At 32.4% G+C, this 21,047-nt stretch overlaps 1 protein-coding gene across 1 annotated transcript in view; it reads left to right on the plus strand.

The window, feature by feature from the left end:
- The first annotated feature begins 6,783 nt into the window (after positions 1-6,783).
- Positions 6,784-21,047, plus strand: part of LOC143069521 (uncharacterized) — an 82,374-nt gene continuing 68,110 nt past the window's right edge. Inside the window, exon 1 of the mRNA XM_076244201.1 lies at positions 6,784-6,959. The gene's annotated coding sequence lies outside the window, so the exon portion shown is untranslated. The remainder of the gene's footprint in view (positions 6,960-21,047) is intronic.

The raw sequence follows: 21,047 nt of genomic DNA on the forward strand, positions 1-21,047 counted from the left end.
TACAAAAAAAGACACTAAATACAGATCTGATAATACTGACAGCTAGTTCAAATCAGAGACATATATATCTCTGTTCAAAGCAAATAACAACTTATAAAAAAAAAGATGCATCTAAGACTAAATTATCAATAAGTACATGACCAAGAGAGGTATCGGCAAATTAATGTAAAACAATTCAAATGAGAAATGTATGTTACAGTTGTGAAGTTGCATTCAAAAATATATTTGGTATCCTGTAAATATTATTTTTTAAGTACAATTTAAATTTGTATTACACTTAATTGCTGGACTATTTTTTTTAGTTAAAACAATTTTTTGGCTTACTTCGTTTCGTTCACAGCTAGTTGCGAAAGTGACTTTAATTTCAGATCCATGAATATGTAGTCAATTTTAAATAAATTCGAACATTTCAAAGTAAAGACCCCAATTATTTTAATTGAACATTCCTACAGCACCCAGGATTTCTTTTGAAATACATGGATGTCAGTGAATTTAATTTTAGAGTCAAAGCATGTCAAACATTTTTTTTTAACTGAAATTTTCTTTCATTGTATATATATTTTATGAACACGTACATCAATTTTGTCCGTCAATCATCATTTATAACGTGATATATGTTTATCGAAATCGACAACACATAATTTCCTACTTAAATTGAGAATGGAAACTGGGAATATGTTTAAGAGACAACAACCCGACTGAAGAGCAGATCACATCAGAAGACCACCAATTGGTCAATTCAACGCAGCAAGAAAATAACTCTTCCGAAGGTGGTCATCAGGTGGCCCCTTAATAAAGATGTGTACTAGTTCAGTGAAATTGAACGTATGCAGTGAATTTTTCCTGACACCAAAACACAGTTTTACAGTGATGTAAGCTCGCAATAGAATTGTATATTTTGCAATGCAGCCGAAACGTTTTGAGGTTGTTGATGGGTTCTTTGATTTTGGAAGACATTTCTATATTTTATTTTTTAATATATTGACTCGAATTTGTTAATGTTTTTAGTTTAACAACCCGTTATTCTGTTTTTGTTGTTTGTTTTGCCCTATTTTTTATATGTGTTTTTTAAGTATTTCGATTTTTGTTTGTCATGTGTGTAGATTAGGTCAATTACTAAATATTTTATAAACCCAATCAAGGTCCTAAGTAATAACAATACAGACTTTCTTTAAATTTATGTTTTCCATGAGAGTTACGTGTTTTACTATTCACCAACAATATTAATAGCTACAAATACAGTGTCATGGTATTTGAGAGAATTATACATAAATTTAAAACTTGACCAACATTTGCATTTCTAAATGAAACAACAGTGAAAGCTTCGAAATAAACAATTTGTTAAAGTTTGAGATAAGGCCAGATTAAGAACTACTTATTGTAAATCATTGATAATTTGTATAAAGTTGTATAAGCATTGCACATCTGATTTTTTGTACTTCCTACTCAGTGACGTTTTATTGAATGGAATGTTTGCATAGCTTATCTCCTGCGTCCTGATAATCCCTGTATAAGACCATCACATATTGGAACAATCTCCCTTCTGGGGTAGTGTCAGCGTCGTCAGTTGAGGCTTTTAAAACCAAGGTGACATAGCTGAACTAAATTATAACAATAATGGGATGGTCCATATGTGCACCGAAGTCATGGCAATATTCAGTTTGTCAGTTGTAGCCATTATCCGGTAGTAGCAGAAGTAGTAAGACATTCTGACACTATTTTTTTGTATTGTGAATTTGCGAAAATTTACAGATTTTTTTTTCGAAAATGAATTTAAAATTATCTTGAACATTTGATTTAATTCCAACATACTGGTTTACAAACTAAAACATGTGGTATGGTTGCAAATGAGACCGTCGCAACTCATCAGTAGACATCAAATGACAAATATTTTTTATAGTCTATATTTTTAAGTTACACGAGAATATAGTTTATTTTTGTTTTCTTTCTCTTTGTATTCGTAAGTTATATTTAATATTTTATAAAAGGAAAAATAAACATTATTATTACCCGGTATTTAAGGGGTTGACATTGGTTAAGGGAGATAAGTCTTTAAATCAATGATCGATGCGTTTGTAAAAGTCAAGTTTCATCAATATGTTATGATATATATATAAAAAAAGAAGATATGGTATGATTGTAAATGTAAGCATTTACATGAAACAGTTGGAAATAATCTACATTTTGTATAACCTAGAAGCTTAGTACATTTATAAAAACGGTTGACGCAAACGTACTGATGATTTTTAGAGTTATTTCTCCTAACTAAGGTCTACCTCCTGCATTATATGTTCATGTGTCCTAGCAATATTGAAGTACATTAGAAGATGTGATAAATGTCCATCAGTTAGGCAATTACGAGATAAAAATTATCAATTTATTTAGTTTCCGTCTCTTTTTAAATGTCCAGTAATGGTCATTGGGTAATGGTTTGAAGTATCCACTGTTTTAAAATTAACATGTATCGAATTAAAAAAACATATTATACAATTGCAAAATAAATTGAATTTCATACCTTTTCAATCTTTTTACAAGGTGGAGACAGGAAACAAACATGCATTTTTTTTGCCAAATGATTTGAGTTTAAACTTTATTCGAGTTTTTCCCTATGATGTCTGTTTGTTTTGTTCACACATCTTGTCAATATAATGGAATTGTATGCGGCTGTCATACAAGTGAGAGCTTTAGCTAGTTATAAAACCAGGTCTAGTCCACCATTTTCTAAATAAGAAAATGTCTGTACCAATTCAGAACTATGATAGGTGTTGTCAATTCGTTTGATGTGTTTTAGCTTTTGATTTTGATTTTTGAACCATAAATGTACATTTGAAGTAAGATAGGTCGATTTCAATTTGATTTCCAGTTCTTATAGCATTTACACAACTTATTTTCTTGAAATGTTTCCCAATTTTGAAAAAGTTTACGAAATTGGCTGCAAAAATATCGAGCAAACAAAAATATCTCGTTATCTTCAATAATCATGTTAATCATGTTTGAACTTATGTTGAAAGTCTTTAATAAGAAGATTTTACTAAAAGTATCACATAAAATGTTTACTTTGTTTATCATACTATAGTGAGTGAAAAATGTTACTGCATGTTGTTATATGTTATTAAAAAACATATCTTTGTTGCCATATAGCAGATGTTCAACATTTAAATTAGATTTTAAAAAGTAATCAATGATCTTAAGAATAGTAAATGCAAACGTAAAATATCGGATCTTCATGAGGTATAGGCCAATCAAATAAACGCTTTTTTCGTTTCACTTTTTCATGCGAGAAATAAATAAGAGGCCACCACCATCATATAATGTAAAGTTCAGATTGGTCTCTGGAAATAAACTAGATAAAGTTCGCCACTTGATTTGATGTAGTTTTACAATATCTGTTATTGATGTAAAAGGCGTCTTATATTCACAATATTTCAAATGATACAGAGGGAAGACAGAGGATTGAGATTTGGAAACAAAACTTGATACTTATATCTACAAATTTCCTGTGATATTTGATAGTTGCACTGACCCGAACTTTTTTCACAGGAAAAAATTTTGGCTCACAGAAGCACAAGTAATTTTAAACAGATATATCATGTTAAGGAGGGCTATTTTCGAAAAATACCATTCGAGAGAATGGTAAATTTCGCGAGCCGTAAGGCGAGGGAAATTCATTCTCAAGACTGGTATTTTTTCGCAAATACCCCTCAAGAACATGCTATATCTGTTTAATTACACCGAATGTTTAATTACACCGAATGTTAACGTTCAAAAACACATTGATGATCGTGTGTTACAAGCGTCCAGTCGGATAGAGTATTTTTTGGCAAATACCACGACATAGAGAGTAAAAAGGCATATCCTTTTTGCATATACCTTGGCAGCGTTAAAAATGAACGATATTCATGTATTAACAGTAAATTGGTGAAAAATATACTGGCTATCGACCAATCAAAACCCGGGATTCTTACATAAGGTGTAATTAGAAGTCAAGTATTGTTGTTGACACATAAATGACGGGGGGTCGGACCTTTATCCGGACTCCGGGATCAGGTGTTTTTAAGCTCGGGATTTCGGGATTGACCCTTTCGGGATCCGGAAATTCCTTTTTTTGAATTTCGGGATGTCGGGATTTATTTTATTTAAATTCGGAACCTCGGGATTTTTTTGTTTTTAAGCTTGGGATTTTGGGATCAGGACCCTTCTACCCCTCCTCATTAATGGACAAGTCGTAATATAGAAAATACAAACTCAACAGGAACAGATGATACATACTGTCTACTTTGTCTGACTTTTATATGTAAATAGTTATTGTTTTTATTGGCATATTTCTAATTTGGTTCATGAACACGTACACACACAAGTATTGCTATTATGATAGGTTATTTGTAGAAACGTTATTCGGTTATTAATTGTTTAATTGAAACAAAAAGAAGGACCGATACACTTAACAGAGGATCAAATTATTTGTGTAGTACGTTTGTATTTCGTTAATATGTTTATGAAGTTATAATAGCAAAACAAAACCGCATCCCACCTAAAGTCTAAACTTTTCAATAAACGTTTAAGATTCGTTCGAGTGCTCAAGTACTCGCGAGAATCATGACCGAGAATCCGATTTTTAAATTTCAGATCTTTGACATCCCTGGTTTTTTAATAAAGGACGTAAATCAACAACACAATAATAAGGGTTGTAGAACTATCTATTGTTTTGGAATACAATCTTTTCATGTTGTTAAAAGACATCCTTTGGTTAAAATATACAAAGAAAATTTTTAAACCTTTAACAATTCTTCACAATATCAATGTTCAGCGCTGAAAACAAATTTAATTAGTTGAAAAAATGTATTTGTTGAAAATTACGCGATACTATTATATTGATTCTTAAGGATTTGAAGTATTTTCTTGATATTTTATTCAGTAAGAAAATTGTCTCATTGGTAATCAAACCACTTATTATTATTTACAAATGATAGGAGTATATAAGCTTAAAAAAATATTTTCAGTTAGAAATAAACTCATCATAGATACAACGATTGCAATTTTATATTTGCACTAGATACGCGTTTCTTCTACAGATGACTCATCAGTGACGCTCGCATCCAAAACATGTTAACCGCGAAATAAAGTACTAAGTTGAAGAGCATTGAAAGGAAGAGTCTGATTAACAAGCAAACCACGTATCCTTATTTATACATAAGTGTTACGTACTTAGTCGTAAATGACCCTATGTTTTATACCTGTATCTGAGGCTGTATCTGAGGTATTGAAATACGCATTATAAATATAAATCTATAAAGGAATACTACCAGTAAATTTTGACTAGAGGTGAGAATAGTCGAACTGATGTTGTTTTATACGAACCTGTTAATTAGATATGTTTACCATAAGCCGATATCAAAACCGAGACCGATACCGTAAGCAAAAAAAAAAAAAACAATAGTGAGGAAAATGGTTATAATGTTAATAATCTCAACCCTTTTAGTTTGTAAAATTGAATACACTTGATAGATATTTACTTCAATTCATCAATTCGCATGAATCTATCAATAAAGCAAAGTTAAATCAATCACTGTTAAATTCTCTTTTGCAAGTAGTATACAAGTTTAGATGTTTATACAATCTATTGATGACTTGGTCCTCAATGCTCTTCAACTTCGTCCTTTGTTTCGCCTTTTAAACGTTTTTGGATTCGAGCGTCACTGATGACTCTTTTGTAGACGAAAAGCGCGTCTGGCGTAAATACAAAATTTAATCCTGGTATCTATGATGAGGTTATTTAAGATGTACGTTAATTATGAAGCCGGTTTCATCGTAAGCAAAGAGCTACACATAGTTCTACAATAGGTGCATTATCGTTCCGACTATGTCTATACATAGTAAGAATAGGCTCCGTCTTGATGACCATACGTTGACCTATAATGGTTTACTTTTGAAAATTGTGACTTGGAAGGATTATTGTCTCATTGGAACTCAAACCGTATCTTCTTATATCTACCATTTTATGAATTTTCATTTGTCTTATGGAATGTTCTGCATAAAGTCTTCTTGGTCCAAAAATTCGCAGTGTTGACTCTATTTCTAAATTTAAGAAATAATTAAAAAACGATAGTCTATTATGTAAAATTGAAACGTTTTATTTGTACGGCCCAAGGAAATTAAATATTATCTTAACGCAATTGAGATGTTCCGCTTCATTCTTAAAAAATTACCTATTTAGAGCTAATATTATAGATGATCCTTCTTGCCATTGTGGGTCCGACATTGAGGATGTCTACCATTACTTCTTTGTTTGCCCAAAATACACATTATGTACAAAACCTTATTTCATCACCTTAACTGGCTATCTGAAAACTTTGATGTCTAAATAGTACACCAATGCGTTAGGGTGTATATGAACAAAAGGACTACCAAAGGAGTAGCAATTAATATTGCTAAGATAAACGCATTAGAGTGTTTGAACCTCTTTTTCTATAATTTGTTCTTAATTTGAATTGTCAACAGTGATTTCAAATGAAACACGTTAATAGATCTATCCTTATTTATGAAAAAAATGCTATACATTCGGAATTACAAACGAAATGTACTCATAATTAGGGCTTTTAATGTCGTGTTGGTAATTGTAGCTACGTGATTTTTAATGGTTTGTTATCGTCCCACGGTAAAATATAAGTGGATTACAAATATGTTGTTTTTAAAAAGATCATCAACAAAAATTTTAAAAATTGTTCTGATTAGTACATTCGTACGTAAATATTTAACAAAAATACCAACATTGAAACTTATGCTGACGAGACCTTTAATTTTCCAAAAGTTGACTTTAAATTTTCGGAATTCTATTTTGACCTACTAAAAGATGTATAAAAAGTTCAGTTTTGAAGACGTATTCTCAATCAGCGTATCAACTTAAAGAGTATAACACCTTCTGACTAGGACAGACACGACAATTTTGACTGCAATTTAAGGTAATTATCTTTAGTTAATCATATTATTTTATCATTACTCATTTATTTTTACACTTTTGTAGGAATATTTGGACGTAAAATATCCACGAATTAACAGATTTTGTCATCATCATAAGAAAGATAATAGTATTTTATCAGAAAGATAACTTATGAAATAATTTCATAACCGCAATTCAACAATCCCTATTTTGAATGTCCGTATTGCAAACTGAAAGTACAGAAAGTTATATCTTACAAAATAAATCAAAACTGCTATAATATAAGTGTTTTAAACAAACATTTTCATGTCAGCAAAGGTGTACGCTGACGAACTTGTCTGATGTGTATTGCTCGGTTTTAGATGCATCCCATCGGTAATTCTAACACACTGCTTTCTAATATCTAAACAAAAAACTGCGCAAGTGGAAATGTATTTAGATTTTAAATTGTTTTCACGTATGCAAAACAGGTAAAAATTGTACGCATGTATTTTTTTTTATTAAGACGATTTCCGTTGGTAAAACATTAATTTCGAGTCTATAAAATATATTTAATAGATACAGGAAGATGTGATATGAGTGCCAATGAGACAACTCTCCATCCAAGTAACAATTTATAAAAGTAAACCATTATAGGTAAAGATAAGGCCTTCAACACGGAGCCTTGGTTCACACCGAACAGCAAGCTATAAAGGGCCCCAAAAATTACTAGTGTCAAACCAATCAACTATATAATACACTTTTTCATACTCAATATGACCCATCGTATATTAACTTAGAGCGAGGAACAATTTCTGAACAATACAGAAACGAAAACAAAATAATTTTGTTTGCAATTGTAGTTTTATTGTTTTCTGTTGAAGTGCTATCGTTCAATCATAGTTTCTGTCCCACGACAAACGAGGCACGATATAAAGTTATAAGTTATTTTCTATTCGGAAATAAAATTATGAAGCTTCAACACTCCTAAATTTGACAACAAATATTTAAACATCTCCTTTAACAAATGTTTAAAAGACTGTTTAAAGTGTCAAATACTATTGTTTTGACGAATTATGATGTTTGAATGAATTTAATAATTCGAATTAGTGAGGCTTTCAAATTTTTGTCAATGTACTGTAGAAACATTAATTATTTGATAAACTGCATCATTTAAAAAAAAACTCAACCATGGTAGTGTACGTTTAATACAGAATGAATACTGATCAATCAATATTATTTGTTTAATATAAATAAAGACCGATAATATTCGATACATTCTAAGGATGTTGGAAAGTCGTGTTTGTGATTTTTTGCCAGATATTGGGAATACTCTGTTTTCATTAATATGATGCCAATAAAAACATACCGACTTGCCATTTTCTCTTTTTGGAAATTTATTACATAAAGCGTAAAAACCCATTTTGAAAATCCTTGTTAATTAGTTATACTTTGGGAAAGATAACAAATGCCAATTTTAATAATATAAAGATTAGAGAGAATCGTCTCAAATTTTCAATGGCTGTCATTTTTCGGCTTGTTAAGTTCTATTTTATACATACTATAAATCTAGAACAGTCTGTCTAAAAACTTGTTATTCTAAGACACAGTAGCGGACACACTTAGGTTCAAAGCACAGGTTTTGCTTTCTTTTAATTATAAGTATAAACACCAATTCATACTTCATACATGTATTCAAAAGGAAAATAATTTCCTGACAAGAAAGTAGTAACATTAGCATCTGATCAGAACAAAATTGAATTAATAACAAATTGAAAGCAGTTTCAATATTCTTGTGATGCAATGATAAACTGAAAACATTAAACGGGCATTAGCTGTCAAATTCATGTTCACCAATTTGACTTCAATTTCCATTTTTTTTATTTATAACATACTAAATGCACATCAAAATTTTAAAAAGAAACAAATAAACATTCAACCAGTTGCTTAACATGGAAGCGCATATGGTACACCCCTTAAAAAGTTATTTTTTTGCAAATAAGTCGGTATTACTAGTTATGTTGTTTGTTGTAAGCTGGAATCAAATCATCATAAGTAGTCAACTTGTCGGAATGATGAAGAAAAATTGCATTACAATGTCGACTTGCTAATATATGTATAATGACATAGTAATTAGAAGTCGATATGTTAAATTCTGGCGTTTTGGATTTTTACAATTTAATTTCAGACGAATGTTATTTTTCATTTATCATTACTGATTCTTCCGTTAGACAGTTGTACAAATCATATGAATTGTCAATCATAACATGTTTATGATGGTTGTCCTGTGCTCACCACGAGAAGGTGGAAGTAGGATGTCGAGCAGGATAAGTCAATTTAAACGCACTATGTTCACAATATATTTACAACATTAAAATTCATAAAAACGGACTACATTAAAATCCTAAATTTGTTCTTGCCGAGTTTTTATAGGCAACACATGTAAAATGTTAATTTCTTGTGATTTCATCTCTTCTATATTTGTCGTAATTGTCAATATTGAAGTCCATTTTACCGTTCTCTGACTTACGTACTGAAACGGGCATCTCTAGAGTTTGCATTGTGACATACGTAACCGCCTTGATTTTCTTAACTTAAACATAGGTGCACAACGTTATTAAATACATTTTACCAATATAACTTCAATTTATAGTACATGTACAAGTATTTACTCACCTGTATTAAAATGTAAATACCATTAGGAACAAATTTAAAATCGGCGCAAATGAAAAAATGACAATTTTAAAAATCGGCGCAAATAGATATAGGAAGATGTGGTGTGAGTGCAATTGTCCAGTTGTACAAATAAATTCAACCTTTAATTCATTAGATCAATTTTTCAATTGATTTCCATATGTCTTTTGTTAAATGTGCTTCGGATGAGGTCGCTATCCATTTAGTTCAATTTCAAATTAAATTTCTATTTTATATTCAGATTTATTTGGTATGAAAAAGGGGAACGGCAGACAAATATCAGGAAAAAAGTAATTAAAACATATCACTAATTCGGAAATGAGAGGGATATCCCCACACCACTTAATCCGGCCGTTTTTTCGTAAGTTCTCAAATGGAATCAATATTATAATAAATTCGTGACGGTTCCACGGAACTATCTGTCTCGCCTAAGATTGCTGCTGGAACTGTTAAATTGTAATGTCGACTGTAAAAGGTTATTTTTCTGTAACATAAAAGATTTAAAAAAAATAGGCTTTATCTTCACCTAAAGGATTAACTCCTATACAAGTTTTATACAATTCATGAAGATTTACAAATTCATCAGGAAAAAACAGTGTCATTGACTGCAAAAAAAAAAACCTATATAGAAAAAAGACGATGTTGTGTGATAGCCAACATAAGACATTTCTCCACCACATACCAAATCATGCAAAAGTTCATAACTGTATGTACGGTCTTCAACAGTGAGCAAAAACCAAACCAGATAGTAAGCTATGAAATTTCCCGAAATAACAAATGTAAAAACAAAGAGAAACATAACGTTCTAAATGACTAAGACGCCGACACAATTACCGACGACGGAATAAAGGTGTTCTGTGTCTCACCTCCGCGACATTTATGTCGTAGGCTCGACTTAAATAAAATGACAGATACTTCATTGTCAACAAATCAAACACTTTTAATCAACTCGCACTCAAGTTACAGGGAAATGACGGACACTATATGTTTCATAATTCCGTCCTACTTTCCTCGAAGATAACCTCCACCCTTAGACCAAATCACTGGGTTTGTAATTTTACAAATAACATGACAGGTGATTCACGTTGAGCAGGATCAGCCTACTCTTCTGGAGAATCGAGATCTACGCAGGATTTTGATGAATTTATGTTAACCCGTTATACCGATCTATTGAGGTAGTCAGCTGCAACTGATTTTTATAGTTTTTGTTGTGCTGTTACACGGCGGTCCCAGGTTAGAGTTAGGGGTTGAGCGCTTACTGACATGTTTAACTCCGTCACATTCTTTGTATGCCTGTCCCAAGTTAAGAGCTTGTAGTTTAATGGTTGTCTTTGGTTCATGTGTTTCATATTTGTTTTTCGAAAATTGTTTTCAAATTGTCACATTTCTCGTTTGATTTTTTTTCACATTTCCACGAGGTGGTTTTTTATAGCCGACTATACAATTTGTTGAAGACTGTACGGCTGCCTATGATTGCCTACATCCTCTCAGTCATTTAAATTCTGGTGGCTAGTTTCCAAATTGGCAACCCCGCCACATATCCTAATTTTATTTAAAAGTGGCGTCGGCGTCTTCGTCATTTATACCGTTATGTTTCTTGATTGAGTTGTTTAACATGTCAGTTCGGATTCTTTCATAGCTAACAATGCGGTAAAGGTTTTGCTTATCTTCTGATTATTATTTAGCTAGCGGATCCTTCCCCGTGCGCTTTCTTTGTGTATAATTCACTGCGATTCTACATAGATACTAGGGAACAGGAAATTCTTTTTGTCGCAAGTAAAACTGTTTTGTCCTGATATAACCCTCCATGAATTGTTATAAAACGTGTACAACCGTTAATCTTCTTGATCAAGATAAAGCAGCTACAGAAAATCTATTATTTAGATTTTGTATGTTACAGAACAATGAACGTTTTGAATTCATTATTTAGTCTAAGATGCATAATTTTTTATTAGTTGTTAGTGGATTTGAGCTAGCTGTTAGTAACTGCGACTTCTCTCAGATCTGAACTTATAGTGTCTTTTTGTTGTTGGGATATACAAGTTTATGTATTTCTATTTGTATCCATCTGAGGAGTTAGTTCTTTTTGATCTGATTTGTATAGTTCGTTCTTATGTTGTACTGTTACACCACTGTCCCAGGTATTGGGGAAGGGTTGGGATCCTGCCAATATGTTTATCCCCGCCACAATCTGTATGTATGTGCCTGTCCCAAGTCAGGAGCCTGTAATTCAGTGGTTGTCGTTTGTTGATATGTTAAATATTTGTTTTTGTTCATTTTTTTTTACGTAAAGAAGGCCGTTAGTTTTCTTGTTTGAATTGTTTTACATTTGTCATTTCTGGGCCTTATAGCTGACTATGTGACCGTACAGTAACCTATAGTTGTTAATTTCTGTGTCATTTGGTCTCTTGTAGAAAGTTGTCTCATTGGCAATCATATCACATCTTCTTTTTTATATTTCCATTTACACTAACAGCAGCAATTCTCAGGCGAGACAGAGGGTTCCGTGGAATCCTTCATTTATTTATTATAAAACTGCTGCCGTTTGAGAACTAGAGAAAATAAATGCCGGACCAAGTAGGGTTGGGATATCCCCTTTATGTCCGAAATATTGTAATTATCAGTACTTTTTCTGACATTTGACTGCCGTTCCCGCTTTTCATACCAAATAACTCTGAACAACAACTCAAACTTTAATTTCAGCTTAAATTATCTCAATGGATAGCGACACTCATCCGATGCTTATTATGGAAATCGATTTAAAAATAGAACTATGTTTCCAAAATGATCACGTGGTTTAACCTTATTATTAAATAACCAGGTTTTTGACTTAATCAATTAACATGTTGAATTCAACATGTCGACTTCTTATTATTTTGTCATTACATTTATATTAGCAAGTCGACACTGTAATGCATTTTTGTCTTCATCATTCCGACAAGTTGACTCCACATTATGATTTGATTCCAGATTTAACTTTAATTTGAACTTGAACTCAATGGCATGGAAGCGCATATGGTACACCCCTTAAAAAGTAATTTTGTTGCAAATAAGTCGGAATTATTAGTTATGTTGTTTGTTGTAAGCTGGAATCAAATCATCATAAGTAGTCAACTTGTCGGAATGATGAAGAAAAATTGCATTACAATATCGACTTGCTAATATATGTATAATGACATAGTAACTAGAAGTCGACATGTTAAATTCTGGCGTTTTGGATTTGCGCCATTTTTTTCTTTCATTTGCGCCGATTTTTTAAAAATTAAATTACAGGTGAATGTTATTTTTCATTTATCATTACTGACTCTTCCGTTAGACAGTTGTACAAATCATATGAATTGTCAATCATAACATGTATATGATGGTTGTCCTGTGCTCACCACGAGAAGGTGGAAGTAGGATGTCGAGCAGGATAAGTCAATTTCAACGCACTATGTTCACATACTTTAAAATAAAGAAGTAAAAACCTTAGATAAAAGCACTCTTTTTATTCTAAAATGAAGAATTAAAAATATATTTACAACATTAAAATTCATAAAAACGGACTACATTAAAATCCTAAATTTGTTCTTGCCGAGTTTTTATAGGCAACACATCTAAAATGTTAATTTCTTGTGATTTCATCTCTTCTACATTTGTCGTCATTATCAATATTGAAGTCCATTTTTTCCTTTTTCTGACTTACGTACTGAAACGGGCATTTCTAGAGTTTGCATTTTGACATACGTAATCGCCTTGATTTTCTGAACTTAAACATAAGTGATCAACGTTATTAAATAAATTTTACCAATATAACTTCAATTTATAGTACATTTACAAGTATTTTCTCACCTGTGTTAAAATGTAAATGCTATTAGGAGCAAATTTAAAATCGGCGCAAATGAAAAAATGACAATTTTAAAAGTCGGCGCAAATAGATATAGGAAGATGTGGTGTGAGTGCAAATGTCCAGTTGTACAAATAAATTCAACCTTTAATTCATTAGGTCAATTTTTGATTGATTTCCATATGTCTTTTGTTAAATGTGTTTCGGATGAGGTCGCTATCCATTTAGTTCAATCTCAAATTAAAGTTCTAGTTTATATTCAGATTTATTTGGTATGAAAAAGGGGAACGGCAGACAAATATCATGAAAAAAGTAATTAAAAAAATATCAATAATTCGGAAATAAGAGGGATATCCCCACACCACTTAATCCGGCCGTTTTTTCCTAAGTTCTCAAATGGAATCAATATTATAATAAATTTGTGACGGTTCCACGGAACTATCTGTCTCGCCTAAGATTGCTGCTGGCAGTGTTAAATTGTAATGTCAACTGTAAAAGGTAATTTTTTTGGAACATACAAGATTTAAAAAAATAGGCTTTATCTTCACCTAAAGGATTGACTCCTATACAAGTTTTATACAATTCATGAAGATTTACAAATTTGTCTAGATAAAACAGTTTCATTGACTGCAAAAAAAAAACTATATAGAAAAAAGAAGATGTTGTATTATAGCCAACATAAGACATTTCTCCACCACATACCAAATCATGCAGAAGTTAATAACTGTATGTACGGTCTTCAACAGTGAGCAAAAACCTAACCAGATAGTAAGCTATGAAATATCCCGAAATGACAAATGTAAAAAAAAAGAGAAACATAACGTTCTAAATCACTAAGACGCCGACAGCATTACCGACGACGTATTGAAGGTTTTTCTTGTCTCATTTCAGCAACATTAATGTCATAAGCTCGACACAAATAAAATGACTGATACTTAATTTTCAACAAATCAAACACTTTTAATCCACTCGCATTCAAGTTACAGGGAAAACAATGGGAAACGACGGATACTATATGTTCCAATTGTCGACACAACAATTCCGTCCTATTTTCCTCCAGGATGACCTATCGCTTTAGACCAAATCACTGGGTTTCTAATTTCACAAATAACATGATAGATGACTCACGATGTCTGCATTCACCCCAAAGCTAACTTAACCTTTAAATAGACTTTTTAAGAAGAGATATGGTTACGATACTGTGACCAGATAGTTAAAGATGGCATATTCTGGCTTTAAAACTCATTTGAATTTTTCAAAAAACTACGGATTTTCTTATCCTAGTAGTAGACTACCCTAGCCGTATGTTGCACAACTTGTTTGAATTTTGGGTCCTCAATACTAATCAATTTTGTACTTGTTTGGCTTTATAATTATTTTGGTCTGAGCGTCATGAATGAGTCTTATGAAGACGAGACGCGCGTCTGGCGTACTAAATAATAATCCTGGTACCTTTGATAACTATTTACACCACTGGGTTGATGTCACTGCTGGTGGACGTTTCGTCACCGAGGATATGAACATCCCAGTAGTCAGCACTTCAGTGTTGACATGACTATCAATAATGTGGTCATTTCTATAAATGTCCTGTTACAAAACTTTGAATTTTTGGAAAACTAAGGGTTTTCTTATCCCAGGAATAAATTACCTTAGCCGTATTTGGCACAACTTTTTGGAATTTTGGGTCCTCAATGCTCTTCAATTTTGTACTTGTTTGGCTTCATATCTATTTTAATCTGAGCGTCACGGATAAGTTTTATGAAGACCAAAATGCACGTCTGGCGTACTAAATTATAATCCTGGAACCTTTGATAACTAGCTAAGATTCACTTGTAGGGTCTTTGCATCAGAAATAAACACATTTAATTTAAAACCTGTTTTAGCATGATACGGGTTATGTTCTTCTCATGTATGTAATGATGGTATGACACTAAATCCCTAACGAGAGAGTGTGTGCTTTATATTCTTATGATGAATACATGATCTTTCAATCAGTTTAATTGAGATCTATAGCTGGCATGCCAGTAACTGTTAGAAGTCATCTGTTAATCATCGTAGTTTTGGCTAGTGTTTTTTTTTAGTTTCCTATTCTGATTTTATATTTAGAAACTTATGGCCTTCAATAATGAGCATAACACCACTGGGACTTCTTTCTAACTGAGTCTCATTGTGCGTATTGCGATGTATTAGTTTTTTCTACATTGGCTAATTGTACAGGAGGATTGTTGAGATCTAAAAAAAACTTGTTAACCAAGCCGCATTTTTACGCCTGTAAGGAGCCTCTGGCCTTTGTTAGTTTTTATAGTTTTTAGTTTCTTTTATATATTTCAGAGTTGTGTAGAACGTTCATTATTACTAAACTAGTTTATATTTTTTGTAAAGGGGCTAGTTGAAAGACGCCTCTGGGTGCGGTATTTACATAACCCATTGGTAGCCTTCGGCTGTTTAAAGCTCTTTGGTCGGGTTGTTGTCTATTTGACACATTCCTAATAATTATTTTCAATTATATTACCAATGCATGAACTCGATATATATATCAACATATCGCATGCAATTTGTAGTGACGTGATGAACAGATAGCGTGCACGTGCAGCTGGCTTTTTGTTGGTCTGTTTGATTTTCAATCGGAGGTTAAAAAGGATGTGTAGCTGCGTACACCCTTTTAAGAACGATTTGAGTGTGTATCGAATCAGTCAGCAATCGGTTCAGTATTTTTTACTTTCGGTGTGGACATTCTTTTCCCATAAATAGCTGAAAACAATAGTAACCCTTACTCCAGCTAAGGGGTTACATTGAATGTCACTTGAGCACGAATGCTTCACGTAGCGGAAGTTGTAAAACAGGAACCGTTGCTGCGAATACATTTGTGTCTTAAACAGCTTCAATTTCATTTTTCGGTAAATATCCTGTTGAATTCCTACAGACCGGTCAAGTGCAGTACTCAAATTCTCGAGATTCAATAATTACACTTAATATCTTTCGAAGATAAGTTGTGGCACGATCATACCAAATAATTGGTATAATGAAATTAACCCATCAGCAAGTTCTGATAATTTCGATTTCGTTTTCTTTGTTAAATATCGGCTTCAATCTATTGGCCAGACAGCACACGCTTCCTATCACATATGATTGGTGTTTCAACGTCAATGTCATCCTGATTGTCAATCGGGATTTTCGTTTCAAGTAAATAAGGTTTAATGTGTATTAAATTTAAATTCTATTGTAAGTAAAAATGCTTTTTTTTTATAATAAAATGTAAACTTAAAATTATTGTACAAATGATAAGTGATTTTTTACAAAAGCACTTTTATTTCAAATTATAATATGTAAAGATAACTAGCCGTAATTTGCTTCGTAATGTGTTTTCATCCCTGGAATGATTTGACAAATAAAAAAGACACTTGCAAACCTTTCCCTAATGGACTTTCAACCTGATCGTCTTAATAATTTCTTTTTTTTTGTTTCATTAAAACTAAGTTTTATTAAAATATTTACATTTCTTAATAGATACATCAAATACCGGTACCTTATCCTGGTCTCGTTATCATTAGTACAGAACATCTATTATGGATAATTATGTTAGTACACAAATTTTCTGTAATCCGGATATAATTCATGTCTTCACCTGAATATTTTTTCATACTAGTTTCTTTGTTTACAAAGAAGCTAGATAACATGTGTAGTGCTTTATATGGAATATACATTAGTGCATTATTCAAGGAAATTTTCCAAACTATTTGTTTTGAAAGGATTATTTATATGCTGTTATCTTTTCCTGTTGTGAATATTCGTTTGATGCAAATGTGTTTTTCAAAATATATCTACAGTAAAATCGGATGCTAGTTTATCAGATCATTCAGTTGAAGGTGATTTTCATTTTCTAAGTGTTCTAATGTCATACTAGATTCTTATATCTCGAATAACATTAAACTTGCAAAATGTTTAGTGGACAATAACAAAATTAGACGAATAATATAGTACATAACTATTTGTCGTGTAAGGACACGTTGATAGCCTTAGGTTCTTTTCTGCTCTTTGTTCGGTGTTTTTCCTCATTGGCACATTCCCTGTTTCTATTATCTATTCTTATGCAAGTGGACTAAGACTGAGGGAGCAGGGTCAAATAAATACGTTCCATTAAATGATAAAAGCCAATGCTCATACAACTACATACCAATTATCATTGACTTAACATACAGCAGTCGTTTTATCTAAAAATGATCCAGTTATATTAAGAAAAAATTCTAACATTTCATGCTCTATATATAAAAGGAGGATGTATGATTGCCAATGTGAAAACTTCACAAGAGACCAAATGACAAAGAAATTAACAACTATAGATTACAGTACGCATTCAACAATAAGCTAAGCCTATACCGAATAGTTAGCTATAAAAGTCCTCGAAATAACGAATGCAAAACAATTCAATCGAGAAAACGAACAGCCTAATTATGACTTATGTACAATTAACCAACGTAAACATATATGTAATTACAACCACTGAAGTACAGGCTCCTGACTTTGGACGGCACATGCATTCAGAATGCGGTGTTAAATAGGTTAGCGGGTGCCAAACCCTCCCCTGACCTGGAACAGGGGTGTTACAGTGCAACATAAGAACAAAATATAAAAATCTGTTGAAAAAGGCTTAACTCATCAGAGGAATACAAATAGAAATACATCTTCCAAAAACACAGTGGACGTGGCCAGGTACTTGCATATCCAAACAAGAACCAAGACCCTAAATTCAGATCTGATATAACTGACAGCTAGTTCAAAGCCAATTGCAACAATCAGTACATATCAAAAATCCAATGGTTTAAGTGTAAAGACGTCATAAACAGTCAGAGAAAATGCATAACCTTGTGCAATGCCAAGAAACAGGTATCGAGTCGACAGATTGAAGAGCAATGAATTTTCATTTATATATTACAATTATAATAGTTAGTTCGCTTTTAATTAAATGATATCAAAATCAAGATTATTATCATCAAAAAGAATATTCAGGGTTGAATTGGTAACCTTTTAGAAAAACAATATTTTAAGGATCGATAGGTGAACCAGGAGCGTTTCTTAGTAAATAACATCTCCGAAAACATGGGGAAGACTGCAAGTGCTATCCCGTTTGAAATAACTTTTCTCAAGGTACAACCAATTCCAGATAAAAAAAGGCAAAGCTCATTTCAAATGTGTTGACAGAGGCTTTATGCGGCATTAAGATATTGTTCTGGGATCGATCCGGACCAATATGACAACCACACTGGTTTAATGTTGATGGCGGCAGTGCTTAACGACCTTGACTGGCTGTACAGCAATCGCACGGTCCGTTCAAAGTATATATATATATATATATATATATATATATATATGGAAGTTTTTACGACATTGACTTGATATACAGCCCTTGCACCTTCGCCCCTGGCTTTCGCATTTTTTTTTCATTTAAATAATGTATTTTTCACCCTCGAATTTTTACGAAATGGTAATTGATACAATTTAGAATTTAGAATGACATAAAAAGGTAAGTAAAAAGTACAAATAAAAATGACTAAATAAAATGACAAAATCTATTATAAATTGATAAATGAATATAAATAAAATAAAAGAATTTAAAAATGAAAGAATAAATGCTTAGAAAATAAATGATTAACAGAAACGGAGCCACCAAAAGTAGGAACAGGAGTAAATCTAGACCAAACAAACAGCAATGAGCGGCAGCAACGGGGTCCTGGTACAGCTGTTGCTAAGTAAAGAGCGGATAATTTTGATATGACAAATATGTTGTATAAACCAAAATATGCCTAAATTTGTGTATGTGAGTTTTGCAAAAATAATAAGTAAAAGTTAAGAAAAAGATAATAAAATAAAAGAAATAAAAAACCAAAGGGTGTATGTATAATTTTGACTGGTTTGTGCTAGTCTACCGTAGTTGCAGGACTTTATAGTCTGTTAGTATACTGGAACGCTAGCGACAGGAAGAAAACACCCCACGGTAATTACAACTGGGTAAGAGCAAACCAGATCTTGCGAAGTACAATGTTTAAGTCTGAGATTTTACTTAGGTTTAAAGCTGCTCCTTAACGGACTTTTTTCTTTCAACTACACATTCTTTCGGTTAGCACATATGGCCAAAGACAGAACCAGAGCTAGCCCATTTTAAAGGTGTTAACCAAGGCTATTCGCAACTTAAATATTTTTTCTGGGATCCGGGTTCGGCTGGCCATCACAGTTTTAGTTATATGTCAAATGTTAGGAGTCATATGTTAATAAGTTGGTAATGTCGCATGCTGTACGATAAAGTCCAATTAGGATTTATTATGAAAAAAATCTTGTTCACGATAGAAAAGAAATAAAAAGCACATGTATATCGTAAATATAGAAAAAATAATTATAATTAAAAAATGTCCGGATGAGGACAAAACATCACGGGAAATCAGCGCTGCCTTCCTCACTTTGTTCGGTCATAGTTTTCAAACTATGTACATGTGACTAACAAAGGCCAGAATATGTACAGAGTATGTTTATTGTCCCCCCACTTTATTTACAAAGCACATTCACCTCAAAAGCTAACAAAACCTTCAAACAGGAAGAGATATTGTTACGATACTGTTGTCAGTCATTAAAGATGGCATATTTTTGGCTCTAATATTGGTTCATTTATTTTCCTGAATTGCATCAGGTTTTGATTTTCATATGATGAAGGCATAATCTTTCAATCAGTAGTTTTGAGGTTTGGAGCAATTTGATCAGTAACTGCTAGTAGTCCTTTGTTAATTTATGTAACATTGTCATTTTGGTTAGTTTCTTTTGTTACCTTTTCTGACATCGGACTCGGACTTCTTTTAACTGAGTTTTACTGTGCGTATTGCTGTGTATTTTTTTTCTACATTGACTAGAGATATAGGGGAGAGATTGAGATATCAAAAAACATCTCTGACCCGTCGCATTTTTTGCGCCTGTCCCAAGTCAGTAGCCTTGTTTGTCTTGTATGATTTTTAATTTTAGTTTCTCTTATAATACATTTTGGAGTATAGTATGCCGTCCATTATTACTGAACTTGTATATATTTTTGTTTAAGGGCCAGTTGAAGCACGACTCCTGGTGCGGGATTTTCCTGTTGTATTGAAGACCCATTTGATGGCCTTCGGCAATTTTCTGTTTTTTGTCGGGTTGGTGTTTTTTTGAAACATTCCCCATTTCCATTCTCAATTTTGTGTATGTATAACAAAAATCTCTGTTGATCAGCATTTAATGTTAGAGTTGACGAACTGGAATAGCGCACATTTATTTTCGATTATTTACTAACGATACACATGAAAGTGATACACAAACAATATGGTTCTTTTTGCTGCCGTATGATGCAGCGATAGTATTAAAAACTAAGGGTAGTAAAATGCGTTTCCCCCGTTTTTCGAATGAACTTCAGACCAAAAAGACGTGATGATGGTAGTTCGTGTCTGCCCCTAGCGGTAAAATTTCCCAATACATGTGACGATCATGACCCAGAGATGTTAGACAAATACCGTTAAGGGAGTTCGCTTTTCAAAACACTAGTTTATATTGATAGGAAATTAATAAAGGAATCCAAAGGGCCAAAAAATATATAGTTTC

The sequence above is a fragment of the Mytilus galloprovincialis genome, chromosome 3 (assembly GCF_965363235.1).
Source record: "Mytilus galloprovincialis chromosome 3, xbMytGall1.hap1.1, whole genome shotgun sequence".
Classification (NCBI taxonomy): domain Eukaryota; kingdom Metazoa; phylum Mollusca; class Bivalvia; order Mytilida; family Mytilidae; genus Mytilus; species Mytilus galloprovincialis.